Here is an 8,379-nt window from a genome sequence, read left to right on the forward strand (position 1 = left end):
AAATATTTCGGACCATTACCACAGTTGACTTTGCAATATCATATCTACTCTGAGGAAAGAATTGTCCCGTCATGTAAAATACTTGCTTAGGGCAGAAAGCGAATGTATTATTTTGAAGGTTTCATCATATCACTCGAGTGCAAGCTCTTGTTTCAACGTGTTCTTGAGATGTACGGCAATGGATCAGACTGGCTGATTTTTCAATGCACACTTCCTGATCACACTAGGCACAACGACTACCCCTGGAGTTGGTGCCACACCTGGAGTGACGACCACGGCTACACCAGGTACCACCACTACCCCTGGAGTTGGTGCCACACCTGGAGTGACGACCACGGCTACACCAGGTACCACCACTACCCCTGGAGTTGGTGCCACACCTGGAGTGACGACCACGGCTACACCAGGTACCACCACTACCCCTGGAGTTGGTGCCACACCTGGAGTGACGACCACGGCTACGCCAGGTATTACAACGATTCTTACAATACGAGCGTCAAACTAAAGCAAGTCATATTGGGCAGCTTCTTCTTGGACCTTTTCTCTTTTTTCCGTTTTCTCTTGCAACATCAGAAAAAAGAGATCGCGCTTTCTTACGCTGAAGAAGCTTCAGTGTCATTTTTTCGTGTGTGACATTGTGTAGGGCTTTTTTTCGACGTTACATTTTGTGCAGCTAATTTTTTCGCAGTGCCCGTTAACGATATGTTGGTAAAATATCTACATTTTAGCATATGTGACAAGCTCTTGACGATCGACAGCCGTCTTTTGCTCTACTCTCTCTTATATCAATTACGACATGTGGTTTGTAAGTTTTTTTCCGCAATCATGAAATGATTTAAAATTGTAATTGCCATTCTAAAGAGTAGTATAAAACGTGCAAAATATTTCGGACCATTACCACAGTTGACTTTGCAATATCATATCTACTCTGAGGAAAGAATTGTCCCGTCATGTAAAATACTTGCTTAGGGCAGAAAGCGAATGTATTATTTTGAAGGTTTCATCATATCACTCGAGTGCAAGCTCTTGTTTCAACGTGTTCTTGAGATGTACGGCAATGGATCAGACTGGCTGATTTTTCAATGCACACTTCCTGATCACACTAGGCACAACGACTACCCCTGGAGTTGGTGCCACACCTGGAGTGACGACCACGGCTACACCAGGTACCACCACTACCCCTGGAGTTGGTGCCACACCTGGAGTGACGACCACGGCTACACCAGGTACCACCACTACCCCTGGAGTTGGTGCCACACCTGGAGTGACGACCACGGCTACACCAGGTACCACCACTACCCCTGGAGTTGGTGCCACACCTGGAGTGACGACAACGGCTACACCAGGTACCACGACTACCCCTGGAGTTGGTGCCACACCTGGAGTGACGACCACGGCTACACCAGGTACCACCACTACCCCTGGAGTTGGTGCCACACCTGGAGTGACGACCACGGCTACACCAGGTACCACCACTACCCCTGGAGTTGGTGCCACACCTGGAGTGACGACCACGGCTACGCCAGGTATTACAACGATTCTTACAATACGAGCGTCAAACTAAAGCAAGTCATATTGGGCAGCTTCTTCTTGGACCTTTTCTCTTTTTTCCGTTTTCTCTTGCAACATCAGAAAAAAGAGATCGCGCTTTCTTACGCTGAAGAAGCTTCAGTGTCATTTTTTCGTGTGTGACATTGTGTAGGGCTTTTTTTCGACGTTACATTTTGTGCAACTAATTTTTTTGCAGTGCCTGTTAACGATATGTTGGTAAAATATCTACATTGTAGCATATGTGACAAGCTCTTGACGATCGACAGCCGTCTTTTGCTCTACTCTCTCTTATATCAATTACGACATGTGGTTTGTAAGTTTTTTTCCGCAATCATGAAATGATTTAAAATTGTAATTGCCATTCTAAAGAGTAGTATAAAACGTGCAAAATATTTCGGACCATTACCACAGTTGACTTTGCAATATCATATCTACTCTGAGGAAAGAATTGTCCCGTCATGTAAAATACTTGCTTAGGGCAGAAAGCGAATGTATTATTTTGAAGGTTTCATCATATCACTCGAGTGCAAGCTCTTGTTTCAACGTGTTCTTGAGATGTACGGCAATGGATCAGACTGGCTGATTTTTCAATGCACACTTCCTGATCACACTAGGCACAACGACTACCCCTGGAGTTGGTGCCACACCTGGAGTGACGACCACGGCTACACCAGGTGCCACCACTACCCCTGGAGTTGGTGCAACACCTGGAGTGACGACCACGGCTACACCAGGTACCACCACTACCCCTGGAGTTGGTGCCACACCTGGAGTGACGACCACGGCTACACCAGGTACCACCACTACCCCTGGAGTTGGTGCCACACCTGGAGTGACGACCACGGCTACACCAGGTACCACCACTACCCCTGGAGTTGGTGCCACACCTGGAGTGACGACCACGGCTACACCAGGTACCACCACTACCCCTGGAGTTGGTGCCACACCTGGAGTGACGACCACGGCTACACCAGGTACCACCACTACCCCTGGAGTTGGTGCCACACCTGGAGTGACGACCACGGCTACACCAGGTACCACCACTACCCCTGGAGTTGGTGCCACACCTGGAGTGACGACCACGGCTACGCCAGGTACCACCACTACCCCTGGAGTTGGTGCCACACCTGGAGTGACGACCACGGCTACGCCAGGTATTACAACGATTCTTACAATACGAGCGTCAAACTAAAGCAAGTCATATTGGGCAGCTTCTTCTTGGACCTTTTCTCTTTTTTCCGTTTTCTCTTGCAACATCAGAAAAAAGAGATCGCGCTTTCTTACGCTGAAGAAGCTTCAGTGTCATTTTTTCGTGTGTGACATTGTGTAGGGCTTTTTTTCGACGTTACATTTTGTGCAACTAATTTTTTTGCAGTGCCTGTTAACGATATGTTGGTAAAATATCTACATTTTGGCATATGTGACAAGCTCTTGACGATCGACAGTCGTCTTTTGCTCTACTCTCTCTTATATCTATTAAAACATGTGGCTTGTAAGTTTTTTTTCTGCAATCATGAAATGATTTAAAATTGGAATTACCATTCTAAAGAGTAGTATAAAACGTGCAAAATATTTCGGACCATTACCACAGTTGACTTTGCAATATCATATCTACTCTGAGGAAAGAATTGTCCCGTCATGTAAAATACTTGCTTAGGGCAGAAAGCGAATGTATTATTTTGAAGGTTTCATCATATCACTCGAGTGCAAACTCTTGTCTCAACGTGTTCTTGAGATGTACGGCAATGGATCAGACTGGCTGATTTTTCAATGCACACTTCCTGATCACACTAGGCACAACGACTACCCCTGGAGTTGGTGCCACACCTGGAGTGACGACCACGGCTACACCAGGTACCACCACTACCCCTGGAGTTGGTGCCACACCTGGAGTGACGACCACGGCTACACCAGGTACCACCACTACCCCTGGAGTTGGTGCCACACCTGGAGTGACGACCACGGCTACACCAGGTACCACCACTACCCCTGGAGTTGGTGCCACACCTGGAGTGACGACCACGGCTACACCAGGTACCACGACTACCCCTGGAGTTGGTGCCACACCTGGAGTGACGACCACGGCTACACCAGGTACCACCACTACCCCTGGAGTTGGTGCCACACCTGGAGTGACGACCACGGCTACACCAGGTACCACCACTACCCCTGGAGTTGGTGCCACACCTGGAGTGACGACCACGGCTACGCCAGGTATTACAACGATTCTTACAATACGAGCGTCAAACTAAAGCAAGTCATATTGGGCAGCTTCTTCTTGGACCTTTTCTCTTTTTTCCGTTTTCTCTTGCAACATCAGAAAAAAGAGATCGCGCTTTCTTACGCTGAAGAAGCTTCAGTGTCATTTTTTCGTGTGTGACATTGTGTAGGGCTTTTTTTCGACGTGACATTTTGTGCAACTAATTTTTTTGCAGTGCCTGTTAACGATATGTTGGTAAAATATCTACATTTTAGCATATGTGACAAGCTCTTAACGATCGACAGCCGTCTTTTGCTCTACTCTCTCTTATATCAATTACGACATGTGGTTTGTAAGTTTTTTTCCGCAATCATGAAATGATTTAAAATTGTAATTGCCATTCTAAAGAGTAGTATAAAACGTGCAAAATATTTCGGACCATTACCACAGTTGACTTTGCAATATCATATCTACTCTGAGGAAAGAATTGTCCCGTCATGTAAAATACTTGCTTAGGGCAGAAAGCGAATGTATTATTTTGAAGGTTTCATCATATCACTCGAGTGCAAGCTCTTGTTTCAACGTGTTCTTGAGATGTACGGCAATGGATCAGACTGGCTGATTTTTCAATGCACACTTCCTGATCACACTAGGCACAACGACTACCCCTGGAGTTGGTGCCACACCTGGAGTGACGACCACGGCTACACCAGGTACCACCACTACCCCTGGAGTTGGTGCCACACCTGGAGTGACGACCACGGCTACACCAGGTACCACCACTACCCCTGGAGTTGGTGCCACACCTGGAGTGACGACCACGGCTACACCAGGTACCACCACTACCCCTGGAGTTGGTGCCACACCTGGAGTGACGACCACGGCTACACCAGGTACCACCACTACCCCTGGAGTTGGTGCCACACCTGGAGTGACGACCACGGCTACGCCAGGTATTACAACGATTCTTACAATACGAGCGTCAAACTAAAGCAAGTCATATTGGGCAGCTTCTTCTTGGACCTTTTCTCTTTTTTCCGTTTTCTCTTGCAACATCAGAAAAAAGAGATCGCGCTTTCTTACGCTGAAGAAGCTTCAGTGTCATTTTTTCGTGTGTGACATTGTGTAGGGCTTTTTTTCGACGTTACATTTTGTGCAACTAATTTTTTTGCAGTGCCTGTTAACGATATGTTGGTAAAATATCTACATTTTAGCATATGTGACAAGCTCTTGACGATCGACAGCCGTCTTTTGCTCTACTCTCTCTTATATCAATTACGACATGTGGTTTGTAATTTTTTTTTCCGCAATCATGAAATGATTTAAAATTGGAATTACCATTCTAAAGAGTAGTACAAAACGTGCAAAATATTTCGGACCATTACCACAGTTGACTTTGCAATATCATATCTACTCTGAGGAAAGAATTGTCCCGTCATGTAAAATACTTGCTTAGGGCAGAAAGCGAATGTATTATTTTGAAGGTTTCATCATATCACTCGAGTGCAAGCTCTTGTTTCAACGTGTTCTTGAGATGTACGGCAATGGATCAGACTGGCTGATTTTTCAATGCACACTTCCTGATCACACTAGGCACAACGACTACCCCTGGAGTTGGTGCCACACCTGGAGTGACGACCACGGCTACACCAGGTACCACCACTACCCCTGGAGTTGGTGCCACACCTGGAGTGACGACCACGGCTACACCAGGTACCACCACTACCCCTGGAGTTGGTGCCACACCTGGAGTGACGACCACGGCTACACCAGGTACCACCACTACCCCTGGAGTTGGTGCCACACCTGGAGTGACGACCACGGCTACACCAGGTACCACCACTACCCCTGGAGTTGGTGCCACACCTGGAGTGACGACCACGGCTACGCCAGGTACCACCACTACCCCTGGAGTTGGTGCCACACCTGGAGTGACGACCACGGCTACACCAGGTACCACCACTACCCCTGGAGTTGGTGCCACACCTGGAGTGACGACCACGGCTACACCAGGTACCACCACTACCCCTGGAGTTGGTGCCACACCTGGAGTGACGACCACGGCTACGCCAGGTATTACAACGATTCTTACAATACGAGCGTCAAACTAAAGCAAGTCATATTGGGCAGCTTCTTCTTGGACCTTTTCTCTTTTTTTCCGTTTTCTCTTGCAACATCAGAAAAAAGAGATCTCGCTTTCTTACGCTGAAGAAGCTTCAGTGTCATTTTTTTGTGTGTGACATTGTGTAGGGCTTTTTTTCGACGTTACATTTTGTGCAACTAATTTTTTTGCAGTGCCTGTTAACGATATGTTGGTAAAATATCTACATTGTAGCATATGTGACAAGCTCTTGACGATCGACAGCCGTCTTTTGCTCTACTCTCTCTTATATCAATTACGACATGTGGTTTGTAATTTTTTTTTTCCGCAATCATTAAATGATTTAAAATTGGAATTGCCATTCTAAAGAGTAGTATAAAACGTGCAAAATATTTCGGACCATTACCACAGTTGACTTTGCAATATCATATCTACTCTGAGGAAAGAATTGTCCCGTCATGTAAAATACTTGCTTAGGGCAGAAAGCGAATGTATTATTTTGAAGGTTTCATCATATCACTCGAGTGCAAGCTCTTGTTTCAACGTGTTCTTGAGATGTACGGCAATGGATCAGACTGGCTGATTTTTCAATGCACACTTCCTGATCACACTAGGCACAACGACTACCCCTGGAGTTGGTGCCACACCTGGAGTGACGACCACGGCTACACCAGGTACCACCACTACCCCTGGAGTTGGTGCCACACCTGGAGTGACGACCACGGCTACACCAGGTACCACCACTACCCCTGGAGTTGGTGCCACACCTGGAGTGACGACCACGGCTACACCAGGTACCACCACTACCCCTGGAGTTGGTGCCACACCTGGAGTGACGACCACGGCTACACCAGGTACCACCACTACCCCTGGAGTTGGTGCCACACCTGGAGTGACGACCACGGCTACACCAGGTACCACCACTACCCCTGGAGTTGGTGCCACACCTGGAGTGACGACCACGGCTACACCAGGTACCACCACTACCCCTGGAGTTGGTGCCACACCTGGAGTGACGACCACGGCTACGCCAGGTACCACCACTACCCCTGGAGTTGGTGCCACACCTGGAGTGACGACCACGGCTACGCCAGGTATTACAACGATTCTTACAATACGAGCGTCAAACTAAATCAAGTCATATTGGGCAGCTTCTTCTTGGACCTTTTCTCTTTTTTCCGTTTTCTCTTGCAACATCAGAAAAAAGAGATCGCGCTTTCTTACGCTGAAGAAGCTTCAGTGTCATTTTTTCGTGTGTGACATTGTGTAGGGCTTTTTTTCGACATTACATTTTGTGCAACTAATTTTTTTGCAGTGCCTGTTAACGATATGTTGGTAAAATATCTACATTTTAGCATATGTGACAAGCTCTTGACGATCGACAGCCGTCTTTTGCTCTACTCTCTCTTATATCAATTACGACATGTGGTTTGTAATTTTTTTTTCCGCAATCATGAAATGATTTAAAATTGGAATTACCATTCTAAAGAGTAGTATAAAACGTGCAAAATATTTCGGACCATTACCACAGTTGACTTTGCAATATCATATCTACTCTGAGGAAAGAATTGTCCCGTCATGTAAAATACTTGCTTAGGGCAGAAAGCGAATGTATTATTTTGAAGGTTTCATCATATCACTCGAGTGCAAGCTCTTGTTTCAACGTGTTCTTGAGATGTACGGCAATGGATCAGACTGGCTGATTTTTCAATGCACACTTCCTGATCACACTAGGCACAACGACTACCCCTGGAGTTGGTGCCACACCTGGAGTGACGACCACGGCTACACCAGGTACCACCACTACCCCTGGAGTTGGTGCCACACCTGGAGTGACGACCACGGCTACACCAGGTACCACCACTACCCCTGGAGTTGGTGCCACACCTGGAGTGACGACCACGGCTACACCAGGTACCACCACTACCCCTGGAGTTGGTGCCACACCTGGAGTGACGACCACGGCTACACCAGGTACCACCACTACCCCTGGAGTTGGTGCCACACCTGGAGTGACGACCACGGCTACACAAGGTACCACCACTACCCCTGGAGTTGGTGCCACACCTGGAGTGACGACCACGGCTACACCAGGTACCACCACTACCCCTGGAGTTGGTGCCACACCTGGAGTGACGACCACGGCTACACCAGGTACCACCACTACCCCTGGAGTTGGTGCCACACCTGGAGTGACGACCACGGCTACACCAGGTACCACCACTACCCCTGGAGTTGGTGCCACACCTGGAGTGACGACCACGGCTACACCAGGTACCACCACTACCCCTGGAGTTGGTGCCACACCTGGAGTGACGACCACGGCTACGCCAGGTATTACAACGATTCTTACAATACGAGCGTCAAACTAAAGCAAGTCATATTGGGCAGCTTCTTCTTGGACCTTTTCTCTTTTTTCCGTTTTCTCTTGCAACATCAGAAAAAAGAGATCGCGCTTTCTTACGCTGAAGAAGCTTCAGTGTCATTTTTTCGTGTGTGACATTGTGTAGGGCTTTTTTTCGACGTT

This window comes from Branchiostoma lanceolatum, chromosome 12 (assembly GCF_035083965.1).
Source record: "Branchiostoma lanceolatum isolate klBraLanc5 chromosome 12, klBraLanc5.hap2, whole genome shotgun sequence".
Taxonomy (NCBI): Eukaryota; Metazoa; Chordata; class Leptocardii; order Amphioxiformes; family Branchiostomatidae; genus Branchiostoma; species Branchiostoma lanceolatum.